Genomic DNA, 14,239 nt, shown 5'->3' with positions numbered 1-14,239 from the left:
ACAGCCACTCAGCAAAGCAATTTCGAGTCTTTCTACTTTTGTGTGTTATCTTTCAACTTGTTTGACTTTCAGGAGTCCCCATGCCATTTCTCACGGTCGGGGCTCTGCAGGGGAAAACTCCCTCTGGAGTCCAGGTCGCTCCCCCAGTCTCTAGCTCATCCCGGTGCCGGGAGCCGGATTTGCACCCCGTGGAGGGTGCTAAGTGATGGTCCCGAGTTCTCATCCCACATAAGCCTCCCTGTGAGCCCACCACAGTACCCTCAGACCCCACAGGTCAGCCGGGCCATCCCCGGCGGTGGTGGAGAGGACACTGACCAATCCCACGCCCTTGCCCGCGATCAGCTCCGATTTCTGGGCACCACCACCCCCAGGGGAAGGGAGCCGTCCCGCGGCTTCTTTCTCGGAGGGCTCCAAAGGAAACCGGGCTCTCCAGGTCGCGTGGCAGGGCCCGGCGGTCCAGGGGCGAGGCCGGGCGGGGCCGCGGCGGGCGCGGGTCCGAGCGCCCGAGGCGCGGGCGGAGCATGTGACCACGCCGCGCGGGGCCGGGCTCGCAGTGCCGCGCGGCGGCGGCGGCGGGGAGAGCAATGGAGGCCGTGGCCGCCTGAGAGGCGGGTGCGCTGCCGGCGCTGCTGCGGAGGCTGCCGGTGCCGCGGGAGCGCCGCGGGCATTGCATTGGCGCCCGCCGCCCGCGCGGGATCGCCGTCGCCATCTAGCCACTTTCCCAGCCCCGGCTCCCGGCCGGGACGTCAGGTGAGCGCCCTCCCGGCCCGCGGCCGGAGCCAGACAATGGGTGCAGCGGGCGGGCTTCTCCCGTTCGCCGGCGACCCCCGGGCCAGGCCCCCGCGGCGGCCCGGGATCCCCGACCTTGCCCCTGCCCTGGGTTAGCGGGCTCGGCTGGGCGGGTCGTGGACTTCGGGGCGATGTCCCCGCGCGTGCGGCGCGGACCCTCCCCGAGGCACCCGGCGCGTGGTGCGCGCGGCTCTGGATCCCACGCGAGGAACCTGCGGACGGGCTGCGCCCCCGGTAACTTGCCGAAAGCGTGGGACCTTTACATTGCCTCTGCCCTTCCCGCGACGCGGCATCCGGTCCTGGGGTCTCCGGCTCGGGTCCCGGCTGTGGCGGGGGTCAAAGCGAGACCTCGCCGTCTGGGATCTCGGGCGCTGACCGGGCTCAGCCCTGCCTCCCGCCGCCCCCACCCCCCAACTGCATTGCTTTGTTTAACCTCTGCCGAGCCATTTCGCACAAACTCTTGTTGTCCCAATTCTGATGAGCCACCAGTTTGATGGCTGAGGCAAGACAAAGGTTTTCCCTGTTTACAAGGGCTGGAGCCGGGAGACCGCACGCTGCCAGTGATGTAAAAATGTGTTTTCCTTATCTTCTCCCCCGGGTTCTTGCGATGGTTTTCCTGGTTCTGTAACCGTTCTTTCTTGCAGAGCTCTGTAGTGGCGAGATTGGACCTCCTAACCCTACCGAGACGGTGGGTGGGGAATGGCTTTTATTCCTGCTTATCAGTAAACAGAAGGGCAGAGGGTTACGTTTGAGGTGTTCTCAGAATAGAGGCATCGTAATCGTTTTCTGAATTCTACATTTTAAGAGACAAAAAAAAAAAAAAATGTTTAAAGACACATGGATTCAGTGGATGGGCGGGGTGGCAGGGGGCAGAAAACCTAGTAACTATGAACATGTGTTGTGAAATTTTAATATGGTTTTAAGAATAATGGCCCGGAAACTGATCTGGTGTAGCTGAGGGAGTGCGTGTGTGAGGGGGGGTGGTGTTGATGGAGAGGGAGTGGTTAGAATACAAAGGATAAGGCAATTTCAGTAAAAGGTTCTTAGTCAATATCCTGTAGCAAATTTTCAGTTCATCAAGTTGTCATTAAATCATCATTCTTCTGTAAAAATCACCTGTAGTAGTTGTTGAATTATATATAAAATGGCTAACAATTATTTGGCATTGTAATGTGACTCAGGAATCTGAAAACAACAGTCAATTTTGAGTAATTTTAAAAAATCAACAAAGGAAAGATGCTTCCACCACTCCCTCTATTCTGTGAGAAAACTGAATCCTGGTTGACTGTATTCAACAGAAAATTAGCCTGTAAGAAAAAAAAATTTCAAAGGCAGGTTTTTTTAAGAAACATTTTTGAAAAATGCATCTTATGTAAGTGATATGGTTGGTTTCATTACTTCAACTCAGATATGTGAAGGGAAGAAAATCAAGGCTACTAGATTGTCCTTTTCCAGTGTTAAAACGTAGTTTCTTCCAAACCCCTATATTTACAGTCACCTTTGAAATGCAGAAACTTTCACTCTAAAGACTTAACAGTCACTTAGCACTGAATTTGGAGTTGGGAAGATAATACTGACTTGACATACTTAGGCAGTTGGTGTGAGAAACAAAAGCTTCCACTGAGGGAGGGGATGTAAGTATACTTATGTCTGATTCACCATTGTACAGCAGAAAACAGCACAACATTGTAAAGCAATTATCCTCCAATTAAAAATAAAATTTAAAAAAGTAAAAAAGAAAGCTTCCACATAGTTCTTTGCAAGCTATAAAGCACTGTAATAAATGTTAAGTTATTATTATTGCTAGGTGAGGAAGTTGTATTTTACAATTTTCCCTTACACAGTTTCAGGAAAATTAATTGAAATTAATATGAAATTCTCCAGGGTAGGGGACTTCCCTGGTGGTCCCGTGGTTAAGATTTGGTGCTTCCACAGCAGGGGCACAAGTTCAGTCCCTGGCCAGGGAACTTGAGATTCTGTAAGCAGTGAGACATGGCCAAAAAAAAAAAAAAGAAATTCTCCATGGTAAGGGACGGTCTGGTACATACTAGGTGTTCAATAAATAGTTGAAGAAAGAATGAATTAATGAAAAATAAAATGCAAATAGATAAAATATGCATACAGATTGAATTGGTTTACTTCTTTTAGTTTAATGAACATTTACTGAAGGCCTGTTGTGTGCCAAGAACTGTATGGACTGTTTGCACACACAGTTTATAAAAGCCTGGTCACTTTCCTGTTTTGATCTTGTGTGATGTATGTTTCTGTGAAGACCTGGGCCCCTTGGGTCATGTTAATGATCATCTCATATAACTGAGTAGCACAGTAGAACATTTCATTTGTTATATGTACAAATACTTTCTCACAATGGCCTGTGGGAGGCAGGACAGATACTATCATTCCTGTTTTGTAGGTGAGGAAATCCAGACACTGGCAAGATTAAATGACTTGCCAGCTCCTCACCACTGAAGCAAGAGTGCCAGGGACAGAAGGGGACCTCTGTCCCCTTCTGCCTGGTGTTTTCATCTCTGAATCCTGTTGTCTTCTGTCCGTTACGCTGTACCTCCACAACATCTCTCTTGAATTAGACCTCATGAAAAAGTCTACCTCTTGATTAACTTTTACATAGGGAAAAATTATATCTTACCACCCACCAAGTGGAATGGTTGAGTGGGAAAATTCTGGAGACAGGTGACTGAATTTGAACGCTGGGTTTACCACTTGTTAGCTCTGCATCTTTGGCAGGTGACTTCATCTAAGTCTCAGTTTTATCATCTGTTAAATGGTGTAAGTAGCAGTACCTACCTGCCTTATAGGATTGGGGGCAGGATCACATTAAATAATGTGCTTAGCACAAAGCTTAGCATAATGCTTAGCACAATGTCTAGTAGAAACTAAGAATTCGGTGTCAGCTGATTATTTTTATTCTCATTATTGTAATGAAGCAGTGGCTTTTAAACTTTTTTTTTTTTTTCACAAGAAGAAATGCTTTACTTTGCCATCTGGTATACAGATACATTACAAATGTGTTTAAGTGAAAAAGTCATTAATCAATGCTTAGACTTCCTATGTGTGCAATGCATTTTTATATTTTTCATTCTGTTTTATTTAGAAATGCTGGTTGAGATACACTAAATGATTTCACATCTCATTAATGCACCAGGACCTGCAGTTTGAAAAGCACTAATGTTAAGGATAATCAGGTTAATGAGTGCATTAAAGACAAATCCTTTTTTGAACCTTTATATTTTTCCTTCTAATTATTTACAGCATCTTCTGAAATTTGAATGTTAAATTACACTGAAAACAGATTCTTAAACATTTCTTAGTAATTATAACCGTATATTGAGTATTTATTACTGTCTAGATACTGTGCTAAGCAGTCTATTTTTGTACGTTATCTAATTTAGTGCTTGTAACAGCCTTGTAAGAAGGTCTTCTGTTTCCATTTGATAATTGAAATTAAGACTCAAAGAGGTTTTATGAACTTGCCCAAGGTCATAAAGTTAGTGAGAGATGAAGCAAGAATTCAGAGTTCTTTTTGACCCCAAAGCTCTCTGTTCTTCCAGCCCCAGCCCTCTGTTCTCAGGCTCTCCCAGTGATTTCTGAAGATGTATTATTCCTTCTCTTAGATAAATTTGAATGGCAATATTGAGAACTTACCTGTTGTGGTACATCTTTTGCAGTTTCCTTTGAAATGACTCATTTGAAGAAAATTTTCAAGTTAGTAAGTAAGAAAGCATACTGCATAGACCAGTATTTCATTTTGACTTTGGCTGGTCTTTGATGTAAACATTTTGGAATAGCTTCTCAGGTTTTTATGATAGAGTCAATTAATTGGTCAGTTTTATTGAGCACCCAAAGGTTTAATATATCTTTGGAAGAGACATGAAATAGCTGTGTAACTATAAAAAGACTTCATTACAAATGAATGTCTGCTTTTGTGAAGGCACAAAATGAAGACTTAAGAGCTACAAAGAGTACTTTATAGTATATTGATTTGTTTCAAACTCACCAGGCAGTTGAAGTACTTATTTTGTAAAGTGCTTGTAAGAAACCACCACTAACTGTACTATTAATTTTTTTGTTTTTGTATTTCAGTTCCTTGCAAATGTTTCTTAAAATTTTAGTAATATTTTAATCTTTTTGGTGGTCCTGGGACTTTTCTCCTCTTTTTTTTTTTTTAACTTTTCTCCTCTTTTAAAAATATTGTGAGAAAGAATTAAGGAAATATATTTTATAAATAGTACTTAGAAACACAAATAGATAATTCACATGACAATGGAAAGGCAGATCTCACTGTTTCTTTGCCATTTATGTCTGACAGATTCAGGCTCTTTTGTTGTCTGGTTGGATGCATAGGATTGTATCTTATAAATAAGATAATTACAAGGTGCTTCAAGATATATAAATACACTCCTGCCTTTGCAGTATGGCTTCCATGTGCATGGAGCTTTAAACTTTCACTGGTATGTTTAACTAGTTTGCTTGTTGAATTAAGGTTGGTGTTTTCAAAACTGACAGGTTTTTAAAATCAGAGTTTGTATATAGATCATGATGATATTTTGGACAAAGAACAGCAATTTCCTGGTTTTGTGAAACCACATATTTTCCTCAACCATCATTTTCTGTTAAGATTAAAGTGAGTATATTGTTTCAGTTATTGTTGGACATCAGATTTTATCCCTAGACGAACCCTCAAAAATTCCTTTTGCTTCTGATGAAATTGTGTATAATTGTCATAAGCTTATATTTTATGCTTATTTTATTAACTTATAACTTTTGTCTAACTCTTGACTCTTAGTGGATTGGCATAGTTTTTTAAGCATCAAGAAACATTCTAGCTATTTTTTTCCCTAATTTTTTTATGTTCAGGCAAGCAAATTGGGTTCTCGTTACATTTTGTACTACTATTATTCTTGATCTGAACATTCTTAGGGATAAAAAGAGGAAAATCAATTTAGATGTGTACTTGCGCTAGTGCCTTTGAGGCAGATACATATGCAAATTTGGACCTACATATATGTATGATTTCCAGTTACATGAGAAGTGCATGGTTACAAACTCTTAATCCATAAATTTAAGAATAATCTTAAGTAACTTTGTGGAAATGGAAAACCTGAGTAAAAACCTTTAAGAGATGTTGAATGCCTCGTGTGTGTGTGTGTCTGCTCACTTGTGTCAGATTCTTTGTGACCCTGTGGAATGTAGTCCGCCAGGCTTCTCTTTCCCTGGGATTTTCCAGGCAAGAATACTGTAGTGGGTTGCCATTTCCTTCTCCAGGGGATCTTCCTGATTCAGGGATTGAACCTGCATCTCCTGCATCTCCTTCATTGGCAGGTGGATTATTTACCACTGAACCACCTGGGAAGTGCATTGAATGCTTTGGTCACATGTTATCAGAAATATTTAAGAAAGCAAATAGAACAACCATATATAACAGCTTTTTTATTGAGTTTGCATGTGGAAAGGTGATTCTGTATAAAGTGTCAAAAATGAAATGTAGAAATAATTATTCAATCCGATTTAAAAATCTTCAGCAGCTCTTCCAGATGTTTGTAGAAGTTTTGAAACAGCATACTTTGAAGTTTGCATGGAAATTTTAATAAAGATACTTCCGAAGCTGGTACTATTTTAAAAATGTGGCTTTGAGGAAAAGATACAGAAGCTACATCCCTGAAACACTTTGGGAAATATTTAAATTGGAAGTAAGCACTCAGCTCACTAGGGACAGGTTGTTAGAATTTAGAGCAGATACCAGCTGCTAAGAAGAAGTATTCTCAGTAACAAGATAGGAGGGAACACTTGCAAAAAAAAAAAGAAAAGGCTTTTTACTAGGTAGGGTAGGAATACCCGACCCAGAGGTCCACTGGCCTCACCCCACTCCCCTGGAGAGGGGTTGGCTGGGACTAAGGGGGAGAAGGGGAGCATGTGGGGTCTGGGGGGGCAACAGAGAAACTCAGTTATTGTTTAAATCTGAGATAAGCCGGATTCAATAAATAATCTGTGAAAATTCGTATGTGTAATTGTTAACCCACAGTTTCCCCCGCTGGGGAGAAATAAAAAGGAAAGCCCATGGCCCCAAGACCACTGTTGTTGGCAGAGGAAGCATGAGGACCCCATTGTCAAAGCCATTTGTGGCCTCAGGCCAGGGCCACAGCTGATAGTCTTAGGGAAGCTTGTGATGAATTCCGCCGAGCTGGTCACACACTGCTGATGAATTCCAGCTGCCCTCAATGACTGCATTTTGTTTTTTCTTCATTTTGAAAAGTTCTTAATAAATGTAGAGTGACTTTTTCTCTTCCACGGTATCATTGTGACAGATGCTGTGGGCTTGCCTGGCACTCTTTAAGATGCAGCTGCCCGGGCATGTTTGTGATGGGTTAACTGTTTTCTAGAGTTAATGAGGTCAGGGTCACAGGTTCAATTCCTGGGAAGGCCAGTTAGCTTTGCTTTGTTCTCTGATCTCATGTTGTGCTCTTAACCCGGACTAGCCATCTGGCGAAGGCAGATCGCTGACCACAAAGGGACTAATAAGCAGGACAGTGTGGGAGGAGCAGTAGGGCTCTTCCTCAGTGGATGTTGAGTAAGTAGAGAAACAACTACAAAGCATGTGTACTTTGGTGTTTCCTAGCAGTGTCTTAATATGTGGACGATAACGAGGTGGTCGCATCATTTTCTTTGTCATTTCTGTTGAACTCCCATTTTCAACAGTTGTTTTTTCCAGGTCTGAGGTTTTGGAAGTCTCATTCAGTCAGCAGTTCTACATTGTCTTGAATGCTGTTAGCTTCCTTGTAAGTTTGTAGGACAGTGACTCAGTGAGAAGAGGGTAAGGCTGACAGGAGAACAGACCACCTACTCAGTCATTTGCAGATCTAACCCCCTTTGAGTTAAAAAATAAAAGTTAAAAAAGCAAAACACCATTTTGAATGGGAATGAATAGACTGAGAATATCCAGGAGAACACTTTAGACTTTTTCTAAGCCTACTTTATCTATAAATCTCTTATGCCCTTTGTTAAAATTACATCTAGTGTCAAGTGAAATATCTGAGATCATCTAGACGAGTGCTGTCTTGTACAGTCACTGGTCCCTTGGGCTATTAAAGCATTTGAAATGTGGTCTGTTCAAATTGGGAGGAGCCCTAAGTATAAAATACACACCAGATTTCAAACACTTGGTATGAAAAAAAGGTGCAATGTGTCATTGATATTTTAAAAATATTTTAACATGTTGAAACAATGTTTTAACTATATCAGATTAACTTAAGCATTATTAAAGTTAATTTACCTTTTTTTTTTCGAAAATGTGTTTACTGGAAAATTTTGTGTTTTGTGTTTACTGTAAAAGCTACCAATGTGGCTTGCATTATATTTCTGTTGGGTGGTGTTGTTCTAGACTAGCCCTTCATTTTACAGATGAGAAGCCCAAGTTCAGAGGTTAAGTAACTGAGCTGAGTTCTTTCCATTGCCTGTAACCTCTCCCTGTTAATAGGTTAGGTGTTCAGGAAGATGGGAACTCTTTGAACCATTGAAAGACCATTTAGTGCCTGACAGTTATCATATGTTGCAAGGTCTATGCCTGAGTCATTGCATATTTAGGTATTATGCCAGGGGTGTGTGTGTGTGTGTGTGTCTGTGTGTGTGTGTGTCTGTGTGTGTATCCGTGTGTGTGTGTCTGTGTCTGTGTGTGTGTGTCTGTGTGTGCCTGTGTGTGTGTGTGTGTCTCTGTGTGTGTGTGTGTGTCTGTGTGTGTGTCTCTGTGTGTCTGTGTGTGTGTGTGTGTGTAGGAGGGGGGCTTTGTTTTGTTTTAATGCTGACATTTAGGCTTTATTTTACCTTCCTGTATAGATCAGAGGCCATATAGCTTTATTTAGTTCTGAGAAAAATACATTAAATTGGACATTAACAGTTGTAACTCTGGGATAAAGAAGATATGGTGATCAGTCACATGGGTACTTCGTTGTGAGTTTCTCAGGTAGTTTTGAATGGCCCTTGAGGACAGAGTAGCAAGCTTTCAGGGCTGTCCCTTTCGTGTTCCAAAGGAAGAACTTACAGCCTGTTAGCTTCCCTCTCTTAATTATGGATGTGCTTGATATTCCAATCGAATGAGAAATAGCCAGGATTGGGTGGTGTTAAGGCTGTGGCCTCCCATCGGGGCTTTCTGTCAGTTTTATGACATAATAGTCTTTAATTGGCAAAGATAGAAAGGAAGAAACCTGGGGGAAAATTGGAAGGTTGAGATTAACATATATACACTATTATATATAAAATATATCACTAATAAGGACCTACTTAACACAGGGACCTCTACTCAATACTGTGTAATGGCCTATAGGGAAGAGAATCTTAAAAAAGAGTGGGCATCTGTATTTGTGTAACAGATTCACTTTGCTGTACGCCTGAAATGCATGCAACACTATAAACCAATATACTCCAATAAAAATTTCAGGAAAAAAAAAAAGAAAAAAAAACCCTCAGGACCCAATTTGTTATTTTTAGTTGAGATTTTTATTTTCCTAATCAACATAGCAACTCTGATTAACATCTTAAAGAAGTTTACATTATGCAGCTTCCGATCTGTTCTCCCCCACCCCGCCCCAGCCCACTCAGAGTTGTAAGTCACTATCAGTTTGTTATCAGTGACAACTTGCTAACAACAACTTTGTCAGGCCACCTCTGACACTTCGATTACTCTGCTCATCCATACTAGGTAGTAATGTGCATGAGCTTACCCTTTTAATAGGGGCGTTCTGGAGTTTGAGAGAAGATACGCAGTTACTTCCAGAAAGGTGGTTTATAAAAGTAATTCCAGATTATCATTTTCCTGTGCTTTTTGTCTGTTACAAACAACCCAGGTAGATGGTAAGTACGGAGAGAATCAAAACAGGATAGCGACCTTTGAATGGTTACCTTGGAGTAGGCCAAAAATAAATGACTATGTCCTGCAGTATGAAGTTTAATGAAAAGTCTCATAACCACCCACATTCTGTGCAGTCTGAGTCACTGTATAAACTCAGTTTATCTCACGTCAGCAGACGTGTGTTGAGTGTTGCGCCCCATGGGCTGGGCACTGGGGACTAGGCACCGTGGACATAGCATGAAAAGAACAAAAGTTGAGGGAGTACAGGTCACTTGAATGAGGACTTTTGTTGTAGTTTCTAGCTTGAGAAAAGAATGTAGCATTGCTGCAGAATGAACACACCGATGAGTTATGTCCTACAAGTCTCTAGTTGATTTCACGTGTCGTATTTGATGTCATGTCCCATCTCTAGCAGTAACTGATTTTTCTAAAATTTGGGTCATTGGGACAGTCGCTTGGTAGGCCAGAAGGCTTGTTGTCATGTTGACCGTCACACTGGACATGGAAGGGTAGCACACATCCCCTGTGTTCCTCCTCCTTTCCCTGACCCAGCTGTTCACACCAGGTCCTGTGGAGATGCTAGTGAATATAAATGTGAAGAGTTCAGTCTAGCAGAGAAGAAAGGCAAGAATGTAAAATGCGCTGTGAGAGAACGTCCCAGTGCTGTGGGGACTCTGATGAAGGGGTGACTGTTTGGTGAAGGAGGACGGAATGAAGAAAGATAAGGAGGTAGCTTACAGAGGAAGTGATATAGGAGCTGGGTCTTGAAGGAGGGGTAGAATTTTGGCAGATGGAGAGGGGTGGAAAGGTATTCCAGGGGTTGGGAACAGAATGAGCAAAGATACAGCAAGCATGGAGCCATGACATGGAGGTGGCAGGAGCATTCAGGCATAGAAGGGAATGGCAGGAGACCAGACCAGACCAGACATGTGGATCAGGCAACATTTGGAGAGATTTGAGAGCAACAGGGAGCTATCAAAAGCAGGGAGTGGCATAATTGCATCTACTTTGGGAGAATGACTGGGAGTTAAGCTTGGTTCTAAAGCCAACTTTCCCTCTAGCCTAGTGACCACAGGCGAGTCACTTTACTCCTCTGAGCCTCAAATAATCTCGTGTAATACTTTCGCCACCTGATGCAAAGAGCTGACTCTTTGGAAAAGACCCTGATGCTGGGAAACATTAAAGGCAGGAGGAGAAGGGGGCGACAGGATGAGATGGTTGGATGGCATCACCACCTCAATGCACATGAGTTTGAACAAACTCTGGGAGATGGTGAAGAACAGGGAAGCCTGGCGTGCTGCAGTCCATGGGGTCTCAAAGAGTCAGACACAACTTAGCAGCTGAACAACAACAAATAAAAGCATAGAGCGAGAGTTACCAGTCAAACAGTAAACAAAGACAGCGCTTCCGAGGGTTTGGTCTATGCCAGGTCCTATTGTTGGTGTTGGAATATGAGAGCAAACATACGGCCAGGGCCCCTGAACTGCAGAGACATTCTGGTGGGAGAGAGGGACAAGAAACAGTACACAAATATGTATATAACAGTGTCAGGTTGCGATAAGTGCTAAAAGGAAAGTCATGCTGAGTGCGTGGAGTGAGAAGTTTCTAGACAGAGAAACCTAGAGAACTTTGAATGAAGTGGAAGAAGCCTTGGAACAATATGGAATTTCTTCCAGATCTCAAATCATCAGTATAATTAAGTGAAAAGTTATAGCTCTTTAACATTGATTAAAGTCAGTTTCCAAATAGATGTTGTTCTTACGGTTTCATTTAGGTCCACCAGTACGGCTGTTGATGGGCAGACTCTGTTTAGCATTGCATCTTTGAAAAAGCTCGACTAAGCACAGCATAATCTCATTTTAGGAAACAGTTTTCTTCATATTCTGGAAAAATGCCTGTTGTGTGGGTGGGTAATCCCGAATGTTATGCCTCAGCCCTTTATCTATCTCCAAGCTTGTGGCTTATGGAAAGGGAAGATGCTTGGCGTTTAAGCCACTAGATTTAGGATGGCTGTTCAATATATCGAATGACTCTTCTATTTTAATATAAATTAAAATTAAGTGAGAGCCCTGGGAAAGCTCTGTTTTAATTAGAGTTGGAATGCATCTTAGGAGACCATTTCTGCCAGTTATAATCATAACAGTGGCGTTATGATTTTTTTTTTTTTAAAGAATCCTTGCTTAATAAGCTGGGTCTTTCCTGAGGTCTTCAAGTTTATTTTATAGATGATTTTTGTTGAATCAAGTGAAAGGCAGAAGAATGCAAACATTCTTCTTGGACCCTAAACCTTTTTCTTGGAGATGTGAAACAGCTGAACAATAATCTGCAGCTGAGGGTGCTTATGACTGTCTTGTTCTTGAACATGAACCATGAGGTTGGGAAGTCTGGATTTACCATGTATTGAGGACCGTTCACATAGAGTTTTTTTTAAATTTTACTCAAGCATAGTTGCGTTACAGTATTGTGTTAGTCTCTGCTGTCGAGCAGAGTGAGTCAGCGATACGTGTACACACGTCCCCTCTGTCTGTGGATTCCCTCCCGTTAGGTCACCGCAGGGGATTGAGTAGAGTTCCCTGCGCTGTAATGTAGGTTCTCGTTACTTATCCGTATCATACATGTCATCAATAGCGTGTACATGTCAATCCCAGTCCCTCAGTTCATCCCACCCCCTCCTTTTCCCCTGTGGTCACATAGAGCTTTGAACTCTACAGTGTTGGGTCGCTGGAGGGATAAACCACACCTTCAGGGATGGTGTAAGATGTGATCCATGAGCTCCGCTGGCGTGGAATCCAGGGCGTTGCTTGTCTGCCTCATGGTTCACAGCCAGTGAGACTGGCCCCACCTGAATTATTTAACCCATCTTATCCTTAAGATAATTGCAAAGTGTTGTTCTAGAGCTAAACGACTTACAAATTTGGGGCTTGCACATTTTTGTCTTTTTCTCATTTTCTTTTACTGAAGATAGAAATATCTCCTGGTCTTTGGTTCTGCCCGATGATTGTTTATAATCCCTGCTCTGGATTACCTCATTCTGCCAGTCCCTTACAATATGATTTATCTTTTTAAAATTAAATTCTCATTATACTTCCCTATGAATCTTTCTTCCTTAGAATGTTTAGTTGTTTGGTATAGCTGAAGAAAGAGGAAGGAAGGAAAGGAGGGAAAGAAGAAAGGAAATTGTATTTGCACATTGTACTCATAGGTCATGTATATATTTGATTTGCTCATTATATTACATTAATTTTCAATATTCTATTTTTTCCCCTCCAATGTTAAAAATACCTTTATTATGGTAAAATATTTACAACAGAATTTACCATTTTTAAATGTGCAGTTTACTAGCATTACATACATTCAGAATGTTATGCAACCATTATTTTATCCACATCCAGAACTTTTTCACATTCCAAATGGAAACTCTGTACCTGTTAAACAATAACTCCTCATCCCCCCTTTCTCCTGGTAACCTCTGTTCTACTTTCTGTCTCTGAACTCTCTGTGAATTCTAGGTACCTCACAGAAGTGGGATCACACAATGTCTGTCCTTTCATGGCTGACTTCTTTCACTTAGAATTATGTTTTCGAGGTTCATTATGTTGTAGCATATATCAGATCTTCATTCCTTTTTATGGCTAAAGAAGATTCCACTATGTGCCTGTGCGTGTGTATAAAATGTATGTAAAATTTATTCATCTGTTGATGGACATTTGGGCTGTTTCCACCTTTTGGTTATTGTGAATAATGCTTCTGTGAACATTGTTACATAATAATCTGCTTGAGTCCCTGCTTTCTATTCTTTTGGATATGTAGGTAGGAGTGGAATTGCTGGATTGTGTGGTAATTCATTGTTTTTTTTGAGGACCTGCCAAATTGTTTTTCATGGGGACTATAACATTTTATTTTTAATTAATTTTTTTGGAATATTGTTGATTTACAATGTTGTATTCCTGGTGGCTCAGATGGTAAAGAATCGGCCTGCAGTGCAGGAGACCCGGCTTTGATCCCTGGTTTGGGAAGGTCTGTTGGAGAAGGAAATGGCATCCCACTCCAGTATTCTTGCCTGGGAAATCCCATGGAGAGAGGAGCCTGGAGGGCTACAGTCCATAGGGTCACAAAGAGTCAGACACGACTGAAACGACTAACACTTTCTTACTTACTTACTATACCACTTTATTTTATTTTTAATTAATTTTTATTGGAGTGTAGTTGGTCTATAGTGTTGTATTTGTTTCTGCTCTATAGCAGAGTGAATTAGTTATATACATACACATATGTCCGCCCTTTAGATTCTGTTCCCATATAGGTCATTGCAGAGTATTGATTAGAGTTCCCAGTCTATACAGTAGGTTCTTATAGATGGACAGGGAGGCCTGGTGTGCGTGCTACAATTAATGGGGTTGCAAAGAGTCGGACATGACTGAGCAACTGAACTGAACTGAGTGTGTATGTCAGCCGGAATTTCTCAGTTTATCCTCCCCCTATTTCCTCTTGGTAATAACCCTGTTTGTTTTCTCCATCTGTGACTGTATTTCTGTTTTGTAAATATGTTCATTTGTACTAATTTTTTAGATTCCACATGTAAACAATGCC

General features: G+C 41.8%; 1 protein-coding gene across 2 annotated transcripts in view; it reads left to right on the top strand.

The window, feature by feature from the left end:
• The first annotated feature begins 576 nt into the window (after positions 1-576).
• CRACD (capping protein inhibiting regulator of actin dynamics) overlaps positions 577-14,239 on the top strand; it is a 279,559-nt gene continuing 265,896 nt past the window's right edge. For both annotated transcript variants that reach the window (XM_043906704.1, XM_043906702.1), the window contains exon 1: positions 577-750. The gene's annotated coding sequence lies outside the window, so the exon portion shown is untranslated. The remainder of the gene's footprint in view (positions 751-14,239) is intronic.

The sequence above is a fragment of the Cervus elaphus genome, chromosome 6, assembly GCF_910594005.1.
Source record: "Cervus elaphus chromosome 6, mCerEla1.1, whole genome shotgun sequence".
Lineage (NCBI taxonomy): Eukaryota > Metazoa > Chordata > Mammalia > Artiodactyla > Cervidae > Cervus > Cervus elaphus.
This window is presented reverse-complemented; position numbering and strand designations above follow the sequence as displayed.